Raw genomic sequence first — 22595 nt, 5'->3', positions numbered from 1 at the left:
ACAAAATTCGTTCAGGGGCTGTGATGCAACCTGAATTGACCATATGTAGACACACAGCTGGATGAGACATAAGGGTGGACACTCTTGGGGCTGAGAGGTTTGGTGAGGTTGGGTGAGCAAACGCAGACCCTTTAAAGTAGTACTGCGTGGTACCCATCCCATGGGTCCCAAATCTCCAGTTTCAAGGGCCTCTTCCTACATCGAAAACATGCATGAGAAACCCAGAAGTTGGTACACCGTGTGACCGGGAAAGGTTTCTAAAACGCACCTCATTTCTCATCTCCTTGTGCTCGGGGTGGCCATTACAGCCGCTTTACTAGCAATCTCCCTCCTTGGAGAATCAGCAGCACCTTTAACCTCCTGTTCCGTACAGGTTGCAATTTGTCCTGAGGATGAACAGAAGGAGGGGGAACCAATGAGAGACTAGCTCTAGGTGTTGGGACAGGCACAGGTCACTCTATTTTCCCATCAGGAGGAAGAATTAACCACAGGCTCAGCCTGCCCCCCGGGAACCAGAATAGGGTCTGAAGCAATCCTGCGCTTTTGCGACCAGCTCCCAAAAAAGCGAGTGCAAAACGGAGCTCAGGGGCACTGCAATTCACAGACCTGCAGAGTTATAAATGATAACTCTCATCCCCAAATATATTGAGGGAAGGCAACGAAGAGGATTTGAAAGCAAGGCAGAATTGCAGGAAACAGATTTCAGGAGGTACATTCGAATCGCCTTTAAAGCACATGAAAAGCCGCAAAACGTCGACAATGTTGCCCTTGGCCAAAAAGGGCGTATGCGTTTTTTCCTGAATATATTCAGGAAAAAACGCATACGCCCTTTCTGGCCAACCAAGCCACCTGGAAAGGCAAATCAGCGCTACAAAGAAGTCTCGTTTCCCATCGGTCAAAATGGTCATGCTGAAAAAAGTGTCAAAACCAGAAATGCAGGACAGGCCATGGAGAAATGGGAGCCTTGCTACGCTGATGGGCGGGATGTAAATTGCCAACAGCCACTCTGGAGAAGTGTACGGTGTGTCCTGAAATATCTAAAAAACACAGCTTAGAGAGAATAGGGCACTTCCATTCATGGGCGTATAAATTGGGAAAACTAAAAAGCAGCAAGACAGAGGCACCCCGAAGATTAGGGCTGCTCTGTTGACAACAACCTCCACTTTATTACACCTTAAATATCCCAGGAAAGAGAAAAATGGATAAAGAAGTGGTGGTCCGTATGTACAATGGAATATCACTCAGCCATGAAATCAATGTTGTAACGCTAGTAGCAGCATGATGAATGGATTTAGGTACGACGATTCTAAGTGAAATAAGTCACACAGAAAAACACACTTATCATAATCTAACACTTATAGAGGGAATGTTAAAATCCCTACACTTGAACTGAATTATAAAACAGAACAGAGTCACACATTTAGAAAACACACTATGGCTGCTGAACGGGAAAGGTGAGGTGGGGTGATGCATAAAACAAGGGTTTCAAATTAGCTCAGATACCGTTCCATAAACCCAACATGTAATAGACAAGGCCTACTCCTTGCTCAGTGAACTGGACTCAACACCCCCTATTCACCGCACAAGAATATATCTGACTCTTAAGAATTTTAAAACCTATGGATTGATATCTCTCTTAAAGTGAGTCAAGTGGGTATAAAGTGGCATAAACACAGCAGTGAAAAGCAGCTAAACCCCATTATAAAAATAAATTACTTTAAAAAACCCATGAAACAAAGACAGTGAAAGAGAAATTCTTACAAAATTCGTTCAGGGGCTGTGATGCAACCTGAATTGACCATATGTAGACACACAGCTGGATGAGACATAAGGGTGGACACTCTTGGGGCTGAGAGGTTTGGTGAGGTTGGGTGAGCAAACGCAGACCCTTTAAAGTAGTACTGCGTGGTACCCATCCCATGGGTCCCAAATCTCCAGTTTCAAGGGCCTCTTCCTACATCGAAAACATGCATGAGAAACCCAGAAGTTGGTACACCGTGTGACCGGGAAAGGTTTCTAAAACGCACCTCATTTCTCATCTCCTTGTGCTCGGGGTGGCCATTACAGCCGCTTTACTAGCAATCTCCCTCCTTGGAGAATCAGCAGCACCTTTAACCTCCTGTTCCGTACAGGTTGCAATTTGTCCTGAGGATGAACAGAAGGAGGGGGAACCAATGAGAGACTAGCTCTAGGTGTTGGGACAGGCACAGGTCACTCTATTTTCCCATCAGGAGGAAGAATTAACCACAGGCTCAGCCTGCCCCCCGGGAACCAGAATAGGGTCTGAAGCAATCCTGCGCTTTTGCGACCAGCTCCCAAAAAAGCGAGTGCAAAACGGAGCTCAGGGGCACTGCAATTCACAGACCTGCAGAGTTATAAATGATAACTCTCATCCCCAAATATATTGAGGGAAGGCAACGAAGAGGATTTGAAAGCAAGGCAGAATTGCAGGAAACAGATTTCAGGAGGTACATTCGAATCGCCTTTAAAGCACATGAAAAGCCGCAAAACGTCGACAATGTTGCCCTTGGCCAAAAAGGGCGTATGCGTTTTTTCCTGAATATATTCAGGAAAAAACGCATACGCCCTTTCTGGCCAACCAAGCCACCTGGAAAGGCAAATCAGCGCTACAAAGAAGTCTCGTTTCCCATCGGTCAAAATGGTCATGCTGAAAAAAGTGTCAAAACCAGAAATGCAGGACAGGCCATGGAGAAATGGGAGCCTTGCTACGCTGATGGGCGGGATGTAAATTGCCAACAGCCACTCTGGAGAAGTGTACGGTGTGTCCTGAAATATCTAAAAAACACAGCTTAGAGAGAATAGGGCACTTCCATTCATGGGCGTATAAATTGGGAAAACTAAAAAGCAGCAAGACAGAGGCACCCCGAAGATTAGGGCTGCTCTGTTGACAACAACCTCCACTTTATTACACCTTAAATATCCCAGGAAAGAGAAAAATGGATAAAGAAGTTGTGGTCCGTATGTACAATGGAATATCACTCAGCCATGAAATCAATGTTGTAACGCTAGTAGCAGCATGATGAATGGATTTAGGTACGACGATTCTAAGTGAAATAAGTCACACAGAAAAACACACTTATCATAATCTAACACTTATAGAGGGAATGTTAAAATCCCTACACTTGAACTGAATTATAAAACAGAACAGAGTCACACATTTAGAAAATACACTATGGCTGCTGAACGGGAAAGGTGAGGTGGGGTGATGCATAAAACAAGGGTTTCAAATTAGCTCAGATACCGTTCCATAAACCCAATATGTAATAGACAAGACCTACTCCTTGCTCAGTGAACTGGACTCAACACCCCCTATTCACCGCACAAGAATATATCTGACTCTTAAGAATCTTAAAACCTATGGATTGATATCACTCTGAAAGTGAGTCAAGTGGGTATAACGCGACATAAACACAGCAGTGAAAAGCAGCTAAACCCCATTATAAAAATAAATTACTTTTAAAAACCCATGAAACAAAGACAGTGAAAGAGAAATTCTTACAAAATTCGTTCAGGGGCTGTGATGCAACCTGAATTGACCATATGTAGACACACAGCTGGATGAGACATAAGGGTGGACACTCTTGGGGCTGAGAGGTTTGGTAAGGTTCGGTGAGCAAACACAGACCCTTTAAAGTAATACTGCGTGGTACCCATCCCATGGGTCCCAAATCTCCAGGTTCAAGGGCCTCTTCCTACATCGAAAACATGCATGAGAAACCCAGAAGTTGGTACACCGTGGGACCGGGAAAGGTTTCTAAAACGCACCTCATTTCTCATCTCCTTGTGCTCGGGGTGGCCATTACAGCCGCTTTACTAACAATCTCCCTCCTTGGAGAATCAGCAGCACCTTTAACCTCCTGTTCCGTACACGTTGCAATTTGTCCTGAGGATGAACAGAAGGAGGGGGAACCAATGAGAGACTAGCTCTAGGTGTTGGGACAGGCACAGGTCACTCTAGTTTCCCATCAGGAGGAAGAATTAACCACAGGCTCAGCCTGCCCCCTCGGAACCAGAATAGGGCCTGAAGCAGTCCTGCGCTTTTGTGGCCAGCTCCCAAAAATGCGAGTGGAAAAACGGAGCTCAGGGGCACTGAAATTCACAAACCTGCAGAGTTATAAATAATAACTCTCATCCCCAAATATATTGAGGGAAGGCAACGAAGAGGATTTGAAAGCAAGGCAGAATTGCAGGAAACAGATTTCAGGAGGTACATTCGAATCGCCTTTAAAGCACATGAAAAGCGGCAAAACGTCGACAATGTTGCCCTTGGCCAAAAAGGGCGTATGCGTTTTTTCCTGAATATATTCAGGAAAAAACGCATACGCCCTTTTTGGCCAACCAAGCAACCTGGAAAGGCAAATCAGCGCTACAAAGATGTCTCGTTTCCCATCGGTCAAAATGTTCATGCTGAAAAAAGTGTCAAAACCAGAAATGCAGGACAGGCCATGGAGAAATGGGAGCCTTGCTACGCTGATGGGCGGGATGTAAATTGCCAACAGCCACTCTGGAGAAGTGTACGGTGTGTCCTGAAATATCTAAAAAACACAGCTTAGAGAGAATAGGGCCCTTCCATTCATGGGCGTATAAATTGGGAAAAGTAAAAAGCAGCAAGACAGAGGCACCCCGAAGATTAGGGCTGCTCTGTTGACAACAACCTCCACTTTATTACACCTTAAATATCCCAGGAAAGAGAAAAATGGATAAAGAAGTTGTGGTTCGTATGTACAATGGAATATCACTCAGCCATGAAATCAATGTTATAATGCTAGTAGCAGCATGATGAATGGATTTAGGTACGACGATTCTAAGTGAAATAAGTCACACAGAAAAACACACTTATCATAATCCAACACTTATAGAGGGAATGTTAAAATCCCTACACTTGAACTGAATTACAAAACAGAACAGAGTCACACATTTAGAAAACACACTATGGCTGCTGAACGGGAAAGGTGAGGTGGGGTGATGCATAAAAAAAGGGTTTCAAATTAGCTCAGATACCGTTCCATAAACCCAATATGTAATAGGCAAGACCTACTCCTTGCTCAGTGAACTGGACTCAACACCCCCTATTCACCGCACAAGAATATATCTGACTCTTAAAAATCTTAAAACCTATGGATTGATATCTCTCTGAAAGTGAGTCAAGTGGGTATAAAGCGACATAAACACAGCAGTGAAAAGCAGCTAAACCCCATTATAAAAATAAATTACTTTTAAAAACCCATGAAACAAAGACAGTGAAAGAGAAATTCTTACAAAATTCGTTCAGGGGCTGTGATGCAACCTGAATTGACCATATGTAGACACACAGCTGGATGAGACATAAGGGTGGACACTCTTGGGGCTGAGAGGTTTGGTAAGGTTCGGTGAGCAAACACAGACCCTTTAAAGTAATACTGCGTGGTACCCATCCCATGGGTCCCAAATCTCCAGGTTCAAGGGCCTCTTCCTACATCGAAAACATGCATGAGAAACCCAGAAGTTGGTACACCGTGGGACCGGGAAAGGTTTCTAAAACGCACCTCATTTCTCATCTCCTTGTGCTCGGGGTGGCCATTACAGCCGCTTTACTAGCAATCTCCCTCCTTGGAGAATCAGCAGCACCTTTAACCTCCTGTTCCGTACAGGTTGCAATTTGTCCTGAGGATGAACAGAAGGAGGGGGAACCAATGAGAGACTAGCTCTAGGTGTTGGGACAGGCACAGCTCACTCTATTTTCCCATCAGGAGGAAGAATTAACCACAGGCTCAGCCTGCCCCCCCGGAACCAGAATAGGGCCTGAAGCAGTCCTGCGCTTTTGCGGCCAGCTCCCAAAAAAGCGAGTGGAAAAACGGAGCTCAGGGGCACTGCAATTCACAAACCTGCAGATGTATAAATGATAACTCTCATCCCCAAATATATTGAGGGAAGGCAACGAAGAGGATTTGAAAGCAAGGCAGAATTGCAGGAAACAGATTTCAGGAGGTACATTCGAATCGCCTTTAAAGCACATGAAAAGCGGCAAAACGTCGACAATGTTGCCCTTGGCCAAAAAGGGCGTATGCGTTTTTTCCTGAATATATTCAGGAAAAAACGCATACGCCCTTTTTGGCCAACCAAGCAACCTGGAAAGGCAAATCAGCGCTACAAAGAAGTCTCGTTTCCCATCGGTCAAAATGGTCATGCTGAAAAAAGTGTCAAAACCAGAAATGCAGGACAGGCCATGGAGAAATGGGAGCCTTGCTACGCTGATGGGCGGGATGTAAATTGCCAACAGCCACTCTGGAGAAGTGTACGGTGTGTCCTGAAATATCTAAAAAACACAGCTTAGAGAGAATAGGGCCCTTCCATTCATGGGCGTATAAATTGGGAAAACTAAAAAGCAGCAAGACAGAGGCACCCCGAAGATTAGGGCTGCTCTGTTGACAACAACCTCCACTTTATTACACCTTAAATATCCCAGGAAAGAGAAAAATGGATAAAGAAGTCGTGGTCCGTATGTACAATGGAATATCACTCAGCCATGAAATCAATGTTATAATGCTAGTAGCAGCATGATGAATGGATTTAGGTACGACGATTCTAAGTGAAATAAGTCACACAGAAAAAGACACTTATCACAATCTAACACTTATAGAGGGAATGTTAAAATCCCTACACTTGAACTGAATTACAAAACAGAACAGAGTCACACATGTAGAAAACACACTATGGCTGCTGAACGGGAAAGGTGAGGTGGGGTGATGCATAAAACAAGGGTTTCAAATTAGCTCAGATACCGTTCCATAAATCCAACATGTAATAGACAAGGCCTACTCCTTGCTCAGTGAACTGGACTCAACACCCCCTTTTCACTGCATAAGAATATATCTGACTAGTAAGAATCTTAAAACCTATGGATTGATATCTCTCTGTAAGTGAGTCAAGTGGGTGTAAAGCGGCATAAACACAGCAGTGAAAAGCAGCTAAACCCCATTATAAAAATAAATTACTTTTAAAAACCCATGAAACAAAGACAGTGAAAGAGAAATTCTTACAAAATTCGTTCAGGGGCTGTGATGCAACCTGAATTGACCATATGTAGACACACAGCTGGATGAGACATAAGGGTGGACACTCTTGGGGCTGAGAGGTTTGGTGAGGTTGGGTGAGCAAACACAGAGCCTTTAAAGTAATACTGCGTGGTACCCATCCCATGGGTCCCAAATCTACAGGTTCAAGGGCATCTTCCTACATCGAAAACATGCATGAGAAACCCAGAAGTTGGTACACCGTGGGACCGGGAAAGGTTTCTAAAACGCACCTAATTTCTCATCTCCTTGTGCTCGGGGTGGCCATTACAGCCGCTTTACTAACAATCTCCCTCCTTGGAGAATCAGCAGCACCTTTAACCTCCTGTTCCGTACAGGTTGCAATTTGTCCTGAGGATGAACAGAAGGAGGGGGAACCAATGAGAGACTAGCTCTAGGTGTTGGGACAGGCACAGGTCACTCTATTTTCCCATCAGGAGGAAGAATTAACCACAGGCTCAGCCTGCCCCCCCGGAACCAGAATAGGGCCTGAAGCAGTCCTGCGCTTTTGCGGCCAGCTCCCAAAAAAGCGAGTGGAAAAACAGAGCTCAGGGGCACTGCAATTCACAAACCTGCAGAGGTATAAATGATAACTCTCATCCCCAAATATATTGAGGGAAGGCAACGAAGAGGATTTGAAAGCAAGGCAGAATTGCAGGAAACAGATTTCAGGAGGTACATTCGAATCGCCTTTAAAGCACATGAAAAGCGGCAAAACGTCGACAATGTTGCCCTTGGCCAAAAAGGGCGTATGCGTTTTTTCCTGAATATATTCAGGAAAAAACGCATACGCCCTTTTTGGCCAACCAAGCAACCTGGAAAGGCAAATCAGCGCTACAAAGAAGTCTCGTTTCCCATCGGTCAAAATGGTCATGCTGAAAAAAGTGTCAAAACCAGAAATGCAGGACAGGCCATGGAGAAATGGGAGCCTTGCTACGCTGATGGGCGGGATGTAAATTGCCAACAGCCACTCTGGAGAAGTGTACGGTGTGTCCTGAAATATCTAAAAAACACAGCTTAGAGAGAATAGGGCACTTCCATTCATGGGCGTATAAATTGGGAAAACTAAAAAGCAGCAAGACAGAGGCAGCCCGAAGATTAGGGCTGCTCTGTTGACAACAACCTCCACTTTATTACACCTTAAATATCCCAGGAAAGAGAAAAATGGATAAAGAAGTGGTGGTCCGTATGTACAATGGAATATCACTCAGCCATGAAATCAATGTTGTAATGCTAGTAGCAGCATGATGAATGGATTTAGGTACGACGATTCTAAGTGAAATAAGTCACACAGAAAAACACACTTATCATAATCTAACACTTATAGAGGGAATGTTAAAATCCCTACACTTCAACTGAATTATAAAACAGAACAGAGTCACACATTTAGAAAACACTCTATGGCTGCTAAACGGGAAAGGTGAGGTGGGGTGATGCATAAAACAAGGGTTTCAAATTAGCTCAGATACCGTTCCATAAACCCAATATGTAATAGACAAGACCTACTCCTTGCTCAGTGAACTGGACTCAACACCCCCTATTCACCGCACAAGAATATATCTGACTCTTAAGAATCTTAAAACCTATGGATTGATATCAGTCTGAAAGTGAGTCAAGTGGGTATAACGCGACATAAACACAGCAGTGAAAAGCAGCTAAACCCCATTATAAAAATAAATTACTTTAAAAAACCCATGAAACAAAGACAGTGAAAGAGAAATTCTTACAAAATTCGTTCAGGGGCTGTGATGCAACCTGAATTGACCATATGTAGACACACAGCTGGATGAGACATAAGGGTGGACACTCTTGGGGCTGAGAGGTTTGGTGAGGTTGGGTGAGCAAACGCAGACCCTTTAAAGTAGTACTGCGTGGTACCCATCCCATGGGTCCCAAATCTCCAGGTTCAAGGGCCTCTTCCTACATCGAAAACATGCATGAGAAACCCAGAAGTTGGTACACCGTGTGACCGGGAAAGGTTTCTAAAACGCACCTCATTTCTCATCTCCTTGTGCTCGGGGTGGCCATTACAGCCGCTTTACTAGCAATCTCCCTCCTTGGAGAATCAGCAGCACCTTTAACCTCCTGTTCCCTACAGGTTGCAATTTGTCCTGAGGATGAACAGAAGGAGGGGGAACCAATGAGAGACTAGCTCTAGGTGTTGGGACAGGCACAGATCACTCTATTTTCCCATCAGGAGGAAGAATTAACCACAGGCTCAGCCTGCCCCCCCGGAACCAGAATAGGGCCTGAAGCAGTCCTGCGCTTTTGCGGCCAGCTCCCAAAAAAGCGAGTGGAAAAACGGAGCTCAGGGGCACTGCAATTCACAAACCTGCAGATGTATAAATGATAACTCTCATCCCCAAATATATTGAGGGAAGGCAACGAAGAGGATTTGAAAGCAAGGCAGAATTGCAGGAAACAGATTTCAGGAGGTACATTCGAATCCCCTTTAAAGCACATGAAAAGCCGCAAAACGTCGACAATGTTGCCCTTGGACAAAAAGGGCTTATGCGTTTTTTCCTGAATAAATTCAGGAAAAAACGCATAAGCCCTTTTTGGCCAACCAAGCAACCTGGAAAGGCAAATCAGCGCTACAAAGAAGTCTCGTTTCCCATCGGTCAAAATGGTCATGCTGAAAAAAGTGTCAAAACCAGAAATGCAGGACAGGCCATGGAGAAATGGGAGCCTTGCTACGCTGATGGGCGGGATGTAAATTGCCAACAGCCACTCTGGAGAAGTGTACGGTGTGTCCTGAAATATCTAAAAAACACAGCTTAGAGAGAATAGGGCTCTTCCATTCATGGGCGTATAAATTGGGAAAACTAAAAAGCAGCAAGACAGAGGCACCCCGAAGATTAGGGCTGCTCTGTTGACAACAACCTCCACTTTATTACACCTTAAATATCCCAGGAAAGAGAAAAATGGATAAAGAAGTTGTGGTCCGTATGTACAATGGAATATCACTCAGCCATGAAATCAATCTTATAATGCTAGAAGCAGCATGATGAATGGATTTAGGTACGACGATTCTAAGTGAAATAAGTCACACAGAAAAAGACACTTATCACAATCTAACACTTATAGAGGGAATGTTAAAATCCCTACACTTGAACTGAATTACAAAACAGAACAGAGTCACACATTTAGAAAACACACTATGGCTGCTGAACGGGAAAGGTGAGGTGGGGTGATGCATAAAACAAGGGTTTCAAATTAGCTCAGATACCGTTCCATAAACCCAACATGTAATAGACAAGGCCTACTCCTTGCTCAGTGAACTGGACTCAACACCCCCTATTCACCGCACAAGAATATATCTGACTCTTAAGAATTTTAAAACCTATGGATTGATATCTCTCTTAAAGTGAGTCAAGTGGGTATAAAGTGGCATAAACACAGCAGTGAAAAGCAGCTAAACCCCATTATAAAAATAAATTACTTTAAAAAACCCATGAAACAAAGACAGTGAAAGAGAAATTCTTACAAAATTCGTTCAGGGGCTGTGATGCAACCTGAATTGACCATATGTAGACACACAGCTGGATGAGACATAAGGGTGGACACTCTTGGGGCTGAGAGGTTTGGTGAGGTTGGGTGAGCAAACGCAGACCCTTTAAAGTAGTACTGCGTGGTACCCATCCCATGGGTCCCAAATCTCCAGTTTCAAGGGCCTCTTCCTACATCGAAAACATGCATGAGAAACCCAGAAGTTGGTACACCGTGTGACCGGGAAAGGTTTCTAAAACGCACCTCATTTCTCATCTCCTTGTGCTCGGGGTGGCCATTACAGCCGCTTTACTAGCAATCTCCCTCCTTGGAGAATCAGCAGCACCTTTAACCTCCTGTTCCGTACAGGTTGCAATTTGTCCTGAGGATGAACAGAAGGAGGGGGAACCAATGAGAGACTAGCTCTAGGTGTTGGGACAGGCACAGGTCACTCTATTTTCCCATCAGGAGGAAGAATTAACCACAGGCTCAGCCTGCCCCCCGGGAACCAGAATAGGGTCTGAAGCAATCCTGCGCTTTTGCGACCAGCTCCCAAAAAAGCGAGTGCAAAACGGAGCTCAGGGGCACTGCAATTCACAGACCTGCAGAGTTATAAATGATAACTCTCATCCCCAAATATACTGAGGGAAGGCAACGAAGAGGATTTGAAAGCAAGGCAGAATTGCAGGAAACAGATTTCAGGAGGTACATTCGAATCGCCTTTAAAGCACATGAAAAGCCGCAAAACGTCGACAATGTTGCCCTTGGCCAAAAAGGGCGTATGCGTTTTTTCCTGAATATATTCAGGAAAAAACGCATACGCCCTTTCTGGCCAACCAAGCCACCTGGAAAGGCAAATCAGCGCTACAAAGAAGTCTCGTTTCCCATCGGTCAAAATGGTCATGCTGAAAAAAGTGTCAAAACCAGAAATGCAGGACAGGCCATGGAGAAATGGGAGCCTTGCTACGCTGATGGGCGGGATGTAAATTGCCAACAGCCACTCTGGAGAAGTGTACGGTGTGTCCTGAAATATCTAAAAAACACAGCTTAGAGAGAATAGGGCACTTCCATTCATGGGCGTATAAATTGGGAAAACTAAAAAGCAGCAAGACAGAGGCACCCCGAAGATTAGGGCTGCTCTGTTGACAACAACCTCCACTTTATTACACCTTAAATATCCCAGGAAAGAGAAAAATGGATAAAGAAGTGGTGGTCCGTATGTACAATGGAATATCACTCAGCCATGAAATCAATGTTGTAACGCTAGTAGCAGCATGATGAATGGATTTAGGTACGACGATTCTAAGTGAAATAAGTCACACAGAAAAACACACTTATCATAATCTAACACTTATAGAGGGAATGTTAAAATCCCTACACTTGAACTGAATTATAAAACAGAACAGAGTCACACATTTAGAAAACACACTATGGCTGCTGAACGGGAAAGGTGAGGTGGGGTGATGCATAAAACAAGGGTTTCAAATTAGCTCAGATACCGTTCCATAAACCCAACATGTAATAGACAAGGCCTACTCCTTGCTCAGTGAACTGGACTCAACACCCCCTATTCACCGCACAAGAATATATCTGACTCTTAAGAATTTTAAAACCTATGGATTGATATCTCTCTTAAAGTGAGTCAAGTGGGTATAAAGTGGCATAAACACAGCAGTGAAAAGCAGCTAAACCCCATTATAAAAATAAATTACTTTAAAAAACCCATGAAACAAAGACAGTGAAAGAGAAATTCTTACAAAATTCGTTCAGGGGCTGTGATGCAACCTGAATTGACCATATGTAGACACACAGCTGGATGAGACATAAGGGTGGACACTCTTGGGGCTGAGAGGTTTGGTGAGGTTGGGTGAGCAAACGCAGACCCTTTAAAGTAGTACTGCGTGGTACCCATCCCATGGGTCCCAAATCTCCAGTTTCAAGGGCCTCTTCCTACATCGAAAACATGCATGAGAAACCCAGAAGTTGGTACACCGTGTGACCGGGAAAGGTTTCTAAAACGCACCTCATTTCTCATCTCCTTGTGCTCGGGGTGGCCATTACAGCCGCTTTACTAGCAATCTCCCTCCTTGGAGAATCAGCAGCACCTTTAACCTCCTGTTCCGTACAGGTTGCAATTTGTCCTGAGGATGAACAGAAGGAGGGGGAACCAATGAGAGACTAGCTCTAGGTGTTGGGACAGGCACAGGTCACTCTATTTTCCCATCAGGAGGAAGAATTAACCACAGGCTCAGCCTGCCCCCCGGGAACCAGAATAGGGTCTGAAGCAATCCTGCGCTTTTGCGACCAGCTCCCAAAAAAGCGAGTGCAAAACGGAGCTCAGGGGCACTGCAATTCACAGACCTGCAGAGTTATAAATGATAACTCTCATCCCCAAATATATTGAGGGAAGGCAACGAAGAGGATTTGAAAGCAAGGCAGAATTGCAGGAAACAGATTTCAGGAGGTACATTCGAATCGCCTTTAAAGCACATGAAAAGCCGCAAAACGTCGACAATGTTGCCCTTGGCCAAAAAGGGCGTATGCGTTTTTTCCTGAATATATTCAGGAAAAAACGCATACGCCCTTTCTGGCCAACCAAGCCACCTGGAAAGGCAAATCAGCGCTACAAAGAAGTCTCGTTTCCCATCGGTCAAAATGGTCATGCTGAAAAAAGTGTCAAAACCAGAAATGCAGGACAGGCCATGGAGAAATGGGAGCCTTGCTACGCTGATGGGCGGGATGTAAATTGCCAACAGCCACTCTGGAGAAGTGTACGGTGTGTCCTGAAATATCTAAAAAACACAGCTTAGAGAGAATAGGGCACTTCCATTCATGGGCGTATAAATTGGGAAAACTAAAAAGCAGCAAGACAGAGGCACCCCGAAGATTAGGGCTGCTCTGTTGACAACAACCTCCACTTTATTACACCTTAAATATCCCAGGAAAGAGAAAAATGGATAAAGAAGTGGTGGTCCGTATGTACAATGGAATATCACTCAGCCATGAAATCAATGTTGTAACGCTAGTAGCAGCATGATGAATGGATTTAGGTACGACGATTCTAAGTGAAATAAGTCACACAGAAAAACACACTTATCATAATCTAACACTTATAGAGGGAATGTTAAAATCCCTACACTTGAACTGAATTATAAAACAGAACAGAGTCACACATTTAGAAAATACACTATGGCTGCTGAACGGGAAAGGTGAGGTGGGGTGATGCATAAAACAAGGGTTTCAAATTAGCTCAGATACCGTTCCATAAACCCAATATGTAATAGACAAGACCTACTCCTTGCTCAGTGAACTGGACTCAACACCCCCTATTCACCGCACAAGAATATATCTGACTCTTAAGAATCTTAAAACCTATGGATTGATATCACTCTGAAAGTGAGTCAAGTGGGTATAACGCGACATAAACACAGCAGTGAAAAGCAGCTAAACCCCATTATAAAAATAAATTACTTTTAAAAACCCATGAAACAAAGACAGTGAAAGAGAAATTCTTACAAAATTCGTTCAGGGGCTGTGATGCAACCTGAATTGACCATATGTAGACACACAGCTGTATGAGACATAAGGGTGGACACTCTTGGGGCTGAGAGGTTTGGTAAGGTTCGGTGAGCAAACACAGACCCTTTAAAGTAATACTGCGTGGTACCCATCCCATGGGTCCCAAATCTCCAGGTTCAAGGGCCTCTTCCTACATCGAAAACATGCATGAGAAACCCAGAAGTTGGTACACCGTGGGACCGGGAAAGGTTTGTAAAACGCACCTCATTTCTCATCTCCTTGTGCTCGGGGTGGCCATTACAGCCGCTTTACTAGCAATCTCCCTCCTTGGAGAATCAGCAGCACCTTTAACCTCCTGTTCCGTACAGGTTGCAATTTGTCCTGAGGATGAACAGAAGGAGGGGGAACCAATGAGAGACTAGCTCTAGGTGTTGGGACAGGCACAGCTCACTCTATTTTCCCATCAGGAGGAAGAATTAACCACAGGCTCAGCCTGCCCCCCCGGAACCAGAATAGGGCCTGAAGCAGTCCTGCGCTTTAGCGGCCAGCTCCCAAAAAAGCGAGTGGAAAAACGGAGCTCAGGGGCACTGCAATTCACAAACCTGCAGAGTTATAAATGATAACTCTCATCCCCAAATGTATTGAGGGAAGGCAACGAAGAGGATTTGAAAGCAAGGCAGAATTGCAGGAAACAGATTTGAGGAGGTACATTCGAATCCCCTTTAAAGCACATGAAAAGCCGCAAAACGTCGACAATGTTGCCCTTGGCCAAAAAGGGCGTATGCGTTTTTTCCTGAATAAATTCAGGAAAAAACGCATACGCCCTTTTTGGCCAACCAAGCAACCTGGAAAGGCAAATCAGCGCTACAAAGAAGTCTCGTTTCCCATCGGTCAAAATGGTCATGCTGAAAAAAGTGTCAAAACCAGAAATGCAGGACAGGCCATGGAGAAATGGGAGCCTTGCTACGCTGATGGGCGGGATGTAAATTGCCAACAGCCACTCTGGAGAAGTGTACGGTGTGTCCTGAAATATCTAAAAAACACAGCTTAGAGAGAATAGGGCCCTTCCATTCATGGGCGTATAAATTGGGAAAACTAAAAAGCAGCAAGACAGAGGCACCCCGAAGATTAGGGCTGCTCTGTTGACAACAACCTCCACTTTATTACACCTTAAATATCCCAGGAAAGAGAAAAATGGATAAAGAAGTCGTGGTCCGTATGTACAATGGAATATCACTCAGCCATGAAATCAATGTTATAATGCTAGTAGCAGCATGATGAATGGATTTAGGTACGACGATTCTAAGTGAAATAAGTCACACAGAAAAAGACACTTATCACAATCTAACACTTATAGAGGGAATGTTAAAATCCCTACACTTGAACTGAATTACAAAACAGAACAGAGTCACACATGTAGAAAACACACTATGGCTGCTGAACGGGAAAGGTGAGGTGGGGTGATGCATAAAACAAGGGTTTCAAATTAGCTCAGATACCGTTCCATAAATCCAACATGTAATAGACAAGGCCTACTCCTTGCTCAGTGAACTGGACTCAACACCCCCTTTTCACTGCATAAGAATATATCTGACTAGTAAGAATCTTAAAACCTATGGATTGATATCTCTCTGTAAGTGAGTCAAGTGGGTGTAAAGCGGCATAAACACAGCAGTGAAAAGCAGCTAAACCCCATTATAAAAATAAATTACTTTTAAAAACCCATGAAACAAAGACAGTGAAAGAGAAATTCTTACAAAATTCGTTCAGGGGCTGTGATGCAACCTGAATTGACCATATGTAGACACACAGCTGGATGAGACATAAGGGTGGACACTCTTGGGGCTGAGAGGTTTGGTGAGGTTGGGTGAGCAAACACAGAGCCTTTAAAGTAATACTGCGTGGTACCCATCCCATGGGTCCCAAATCTACAGGTTCAAGGGCATCTTCCTACATCGAAAACATGCATGAGAAACCCAGAAGTTGGTACACCGTGGGACCGGGAAAGGTTTCTAAAACGCACCTAATTTCTCATCTCCTTGTGCTCGGGGTGGCCATTACAGCCGCTTTACTAACAATCTCCCTCCTTGGAGAATCAGCAGCACCTTTAACCTCCTGTTCCGTACAGGTTGCAATTTGTCCTGAGGATGAACAGAAGGAGGGGGAACCAATGAGAGACTAGCTCTAGGTGTTGGGACAGGCACAGGTCACTCTATTTTCCCATCAGGAGGAAGAATTAACCACAGGCTCAGCCTGCCCCCCCGGAACCAGAATAGGGCCTGAAGCAGTCCTGCGCTTTTGCGGCCAGCTCCCAAAAAAGCGAGTGGAAAAACAGAGCTCAGGGGCACTGCAATTCACAAACCTGCAGAGGTATAAATGATAACTCTCATCCCCAAATATATTGAGGGAAGGCAACGAAGAGGATTTGAAAGCAAGGCAGAATTGCAGGAAACAGATTTCAGGAGGTACATTCGAATCGCCTTTAAAGCACATGAAAAGCGGCAAAACGTCGACAATGTTGCCCTTGGCCAAAAAGGGCGTATGCGTTTTTTCCTGAATATATTCAGGAAAAAACGCATACGCCCTTTTTGGCCAACCAAGCAACCTGGAAAGGCAAATCAGCGCTACAAAGAAGTCTCGTTTCCCATCGGTCAAAATGGTCATGCTGAAAAAAGTGTCAAAACCAGAAATGCAGGACAGGCCATGGAGAAATGGGAGCCTTGCTACGCTGATGGGCGGGATGTAAATTGCCAACAGCCACTCTGGAGAAGTGTACGGTGTGTCCTGAAATATCTAAAAAACACAGCTTAGAGAGAATAGGGCCCTTCCATTCATGGGCGTATAAATTGGGAAAACTAAAAAGCAGCAAGACAGAGGCACCCCGAAGATTAGGGCTGCTCTGTTGACAACAACCTCCACTTTATTACACCTTAAATATCCCAGGAAAGAGAAAAATGGATAAAGAAGTGGTGGTCCGTATGTACAATGGAATATCACTCAGCCATGAAATCAATCTTATAATGCTAGTAGCAGCGTGATGAATGGATTTAGGTACGACGATTCTAAGTGAAATAAGTCACACAGAAAAAGACACTTATCATAATCTAACACTTATAGAGGGAATGTTAAAATCCCTACACTTGAACTGAATTACAAAACAGAACAGAGTCACACATGTAGAAAACACACTATGGCTGCTGAACGGGAAAGGTGAGGTGGGGTGATGCATAAAACAAGGGTTTCAAATTAGCTCAGATACCGTTCCATAAACCCAATATGTAATAGGCAAGACCTACTCCTTGCTCAGTGAACTGGACTCAACACCCCCTATTCACCGCACAAGAATATATCTGACTCTTAAGAATCTTAAAACCTATGGATTGATATCTCTCTGAAAGTGAGTCAAGTGTGTATAAAGCGACATAAACACAGCAGTGAAAAGCAGCTAAACCCCATTATAAAAATAAATTACTTTTAAAAACCCATGAAACAAAGACAGTGAAAGAGAGAGAAATTCTTACAAAATTCGTTCAGGGGCTGTGATGCAACCTGGAATGACCATATCTAGACACACAGCTGGATGAGACATAAGGGTGGACACTCTTGGGGCTGAGAGGTTTGGTAAGGTTCGGTGAGCAAACGCAGACCCTTTCAAGTAATACTGCGTGGTACCCATCTCGTGGGTCCCAAATCTCCAGGTTCAAGGGCATCTTCCTACATCGAAAAAATGCACGAGAAACCCAGAAGATGGTACACCGTGTGATCGGGAAAGGTTTCTAAAACGCACCTCATTTCTCATCTCCTTGGTCTCGGGTACGCCATTTCAGCCGCTTTACTAGCAATCTCCCTCCTTGGAGAATCAGCACCTTTAACCTCCTGTTCTGTACTGGTTGCAATTTGTCCTGAGGATGAACGGGAAGAGGGGGAACCAATGAGAGACTAGCTCTAGGTGTTGGGACAGGCACAGATCACTCTATTTTCCCATCAGGAAGAAGTATTAGCCACATGCTCAGCCTGCCCCCCGGAACGAGAATAGGGCCAGAAGCAATCCTGTGCTTTTGCGGCCAGCTCCCAAAAAAGCGAGTTGAAAAATGGAGCTCAGGGGCACTGCAATTCACAAACCTGCAGAGTTATAAATGATAACTCTCGTCCACAAATATATTGAGGGAAGGCAACGAAGAGGATTTGAAAGCAAGGCAGAATTGCAGGAAACAGATTTCAGGAGGTAGATTCGAATCGCCTTTAAAGCACATGAAAAGCGGCAAAACGTCGACAATGTTGCCCTTGGCCAAAAAGGGCGTATGCGTTTTTTCCTGAATATATTCAGGAAAAAACGCATACGCCCTTTTTGGCCAACCAAGCCACCTGGAAAGGCAAATCAGCGCTACAAAGAAGCCTCGCTTCCCATCGGTCAAGAGGGCCATGCTGAAAAAAGTGTCAAAACCAGAAATGCAGGACAGGCCATGGAGAAGTGCGAGCCTTGCTACGCTGATGGGCGGGATGTAAATTGCCAACAGCCACTCTGGAGAAGTGTCCGGTGTGTCCTGGAACATCTAAAAAACACAGCTTAGAGAGCATAGGGCACTTCCACTCATGGGCGTATAAATTGGGAAAACTAGAAATCAGCAAGACACAGGCACCCCAAAGTTTAGGGCTGCTCTGTTGGCAAGAACCTCCACTTCGTTACACCTTAAATATCCCAGGAAAGAGAAAAATGGATAAAGAAACTGTGCTCCTTATGTACAATGGAATATCACTCAGCCGTGAAATCAATGCCATAAGGCTAGTAGCAGCATGATGAGTGGATTTAGGTACGACGATTCTAAGTGAAATAAGTCACACAGAAAAAGACACTTATCATGAGATATCACTTATAGAGGGAATGTAAAAATCGCTACACTTGAACTGAATTACAAAACAGAACAGAGTCACACATTTAGAAATCACACTATGGCTGCTGAACGGGAAACGTGAGGTGGGGAGATGCCTAAAACAAGGGTTTCAAATTAGCTCAGATACCGTTCCATAAACCCAATATGTAATAGACAAGACCTACTCCTTGCTCAGTGAACTGGACTCAACACCCCCTATTCACCGCACAAGAATATATCTGACTAGTAAGAATCCTAAAACCTATGTATTGATATCTCTGTGTAAGTGAGTCAAGTGGGTGTAAAGCGGCATAAACACAGCAGTGAAAAGTAGCTAAACCCCATTAGAAAAATAAATTACTTTTAAAAACCCATGAACCAAAGACAGTGAAAGAGAGAGAAATTCCTACAAAATTCGTTCAGGGGCTGTGATGCAACCTGGAATGACCATATCTAGACCCACAGCTGGATGAGACATAAGGGTGGACACTCTTGGGGCTGAGAGGTTTGGTGAGGTTGGGTGAGCAAACGCAGACCCTTTCAAGTAATACTGCGTGGTACCCATCTCGTGGGTCCCAAATCTCCAGGTTCAAGGGCATCTTCCTACATCGAAAAAATGCACGAGAAACCCAGAAGATGGTACACCGTGTGATCGGGAAAGGTTTCTAAAACGCACCTCATTTCTCATCTCCTTGCGCTCGGATTCGCCAATCCAACCACTTTACTAGCAATCTCCCTCCTTGGAGAATCAGCACCTTTAACCTCCTGTTCCGTACAGGTTGCAATTTGTCCTGAGGATGAACGGGAAGAGGGGGAACCAATGAGAGACTAGCTCTAGGTGTTGGGACAGGCACAGGTCACTCTATTTTTCCATCAGGAAGAAGCATTAGCCACAGGCTCAGCCTGCCCCCCGGAACCAGAAGAGGGCCAGAAGCAATCCTGTGCTTTTGTGGCCAGCTCCCAAAAAAGCGAGTTGAAAAATGGAGCTCAGGGGCACTGCAATTCACAAACCTGCAGAGTTATAAATGATAACTCTCGTCCACAAATATTTTGAGGGAAGGCAACGAAGAGGATTTGAAAGCAAGGCAGAATTGCAGGAAACAGATTTCAGGAGGTAGATTCGAATCGCCTTTAAAGCACATGAAAAGCGGCAAAACATCGACAATGTTGCCCTTGGCCAAAAAGGGCGTATGCGTTTTTTCCTGAATATATTCAGGAAAAAACGCATACGCCCTTTTTGGCCAACCATGCAACCTGGAGAGGCAAATCAGCGCTACAAAGAAGCCTCGCTTCCCATCGGTCAAGAGGGCCATGCTGAAAAAAGTGTGAACACCAGAAATGCAGGACAGGCCATGGAGAAGTGGGAGCCTTGCTACGCTGATGGGCGGGATGTAAATTGCCAACAGCCACTCTGGAGAAGTGTATGGTGTGTCCAGGAACATCTAAAAAACACAGCTTAGAGCGCATAGGGCACTTCCACTCATGGGCGTATAAATTGGGAAAACTAGAAATCAGCAAGACACAGGCACCCCAAAGTTTAGGGCTGCTCTGTTGGCAAGAACCTCCACTTCGTTACACCTTAAATATCCCAGGAAAGAGAAAAATGGATAAGGAAACTGTGCTCCTTATGTACAATGGAATATCACTCAGCCGTGAAATCAATGCCATAAAGCTAGTAGCAGCATGATGAGTGGATTTAGGTACGACGATTCTAAGTGAAATAAGTCACACAGAAAAAGACACTTATCATGAGATATCACTTATAGAGGGAATGTAAAAATCGCTACACTTGAACTGAATTACAAAACAGAACAGAGTCACACATTTAGAAATCACACTATGGCTGCTGAACGGGAAACGTGAGGTGGGGAGATGCCTAAAACAAGGGTTTCAAATTAGCTCAGATACCGTTCCATAAACCCAATATGTAATAGACAAGACCTACTCCTTGCTCAGTGAACTGGACTCAACACCCCCTATTCACCGCACAAGAATATATCTGACTAGTAAGAATCCTAAAACCTATGTATTGGTATCTCTGTGTAAGTGAGTCAAGTGGGTATAAAGCGGCATAAACACAGCAGTGAAAAGCAGCTAAACCCCATTAGAAAAATAAATTACTTTTAAAAACCCATGAACCAAAGACAGTGAAAGAGAGAGAAATTCCTACAAAATTCGTTCAGGGGCTGTGATGCAACCTGGAATGACCATATCTAGACCCACAGCTGGATGAGACATAAGGGTGGACACTCTTGGGGCTGAGAGGTTTGGTGAGGTTGGGTGAGCAAACGCAGACCCTTTCAAGTAATACTGCGTGGTACCCATCTCGTGGGTCCCAAATCTCCAGGTTCAAGGGCATCTTCCTACATCGAAAAAATGCACGAGAAACCCAGAAGATGGTACACCGTGTGATCGGGAAAGGTTTCTAAAACGCACCTCATTTCTCATCTCCTTGGTCTCGGGTACGCCATTTCAGCCGCTTTACTAGCAACCTCCCTCCTTGGAGAATCAGCACCTTTAACCTCCTGTTCCGTACAGGTTGCAATTTGTCCTGAGGATGAACGGGAAGAGGGGGAACCAATGAGAGACTAGCTCTAGGTGTTGGGACAGGCACAGGTCACTCTATTTTCCCATCAGGAAGAAGCATTAGCCACAGGCTCAGCCTGACCCCAGAACCAGAAGAGGGCCAGAAGAAATCCTGTGCTTTTGCGGCCAGCTCCCAAAAAAGCGAGTTGAAAAATGGAGCTCAGGGGCACTGCAATTCACAAACCTGCAGAGTTATAAATGATAACTCTCGTCCACAAATATATTGAGGGAAGGCAACGAAGAGGATTTGAAAGCAAGGCAGAATTGCAGGAAACAGATTTCAGGAGGTAGATTCGAATCGCCTTTAAAGCACATGAAAAGCGGCAAAACGTCGACAATGTTGCCCTTGGCCAAAAAGGGCGTATGCGTTTTTTCCTGAATATATTCAGGAAAAAACGCATACGCCCTTTTTGGCCAACCAAGCAACCTGGAAAGGCAAATCAGCGCTACAAAGAAGCCTCGCTTCCCATCGGTCAAGAGGGCCATGCTGAAAAGAGTGTCAAAACCAGAAATGCAGGACAAGCCATGGAGAAGTGGGAGTCTTGCTACGCTGATGGGCGGGATGTAAATTGCCAACAGCCACTCTGGAGAAGTGTACGGTGTGTCCTGGAATATCTAAAAAACACAGCTTAGAAAGCATAGGGCACTTCCACTCATGGGCGTATAAATTGGGAAAAGTAAAAATCAGCAAGACACAGGCACCCAAAAGTTTAGGGCTGCTCTGTTGGCAAGAACCTCCACTTTGTTACACCTTATATATCCCAGGAAAGAGAAAAATGGATAAAGAAACTGTGCTCCTTATGTACAATGGAATATCACTCGGCCGTGAAATCAATGCCATAAGGCTAGTAGCAGCATGATGAGTGGATTTAGGTACGACGATTCTAAGTGAAATAAGTCACACAGAAAAAGACACTTATCATAAGATATCACTTATACAGGGAATGTAAAAATCGCTACACTTGAACTGAATTACAAAACAGAACAGAGTCACACATTTAGAAATCACACTATGGCTGCTGAACGGGAAAGGGGAGGTGGGGTGACGCATAAAAGA

Source organism: Balaenoptera borealis (assembly GCF_965194805.1).
Source record: "Balaenoptera borealis genome assembly, chromosome: 4".
Classification (NCBI taxonomy): Eukaryota; Metazoa; Chordata; class Mammalia; order Artiodactyla; family Balaenopteridae; genus Balaenoptera; species Balaenoptera borealis.
The sequence above is the reverse complement of the archived record's forward strand: the minus strand, read 5'-3'. Positions refer to the sequence as shown.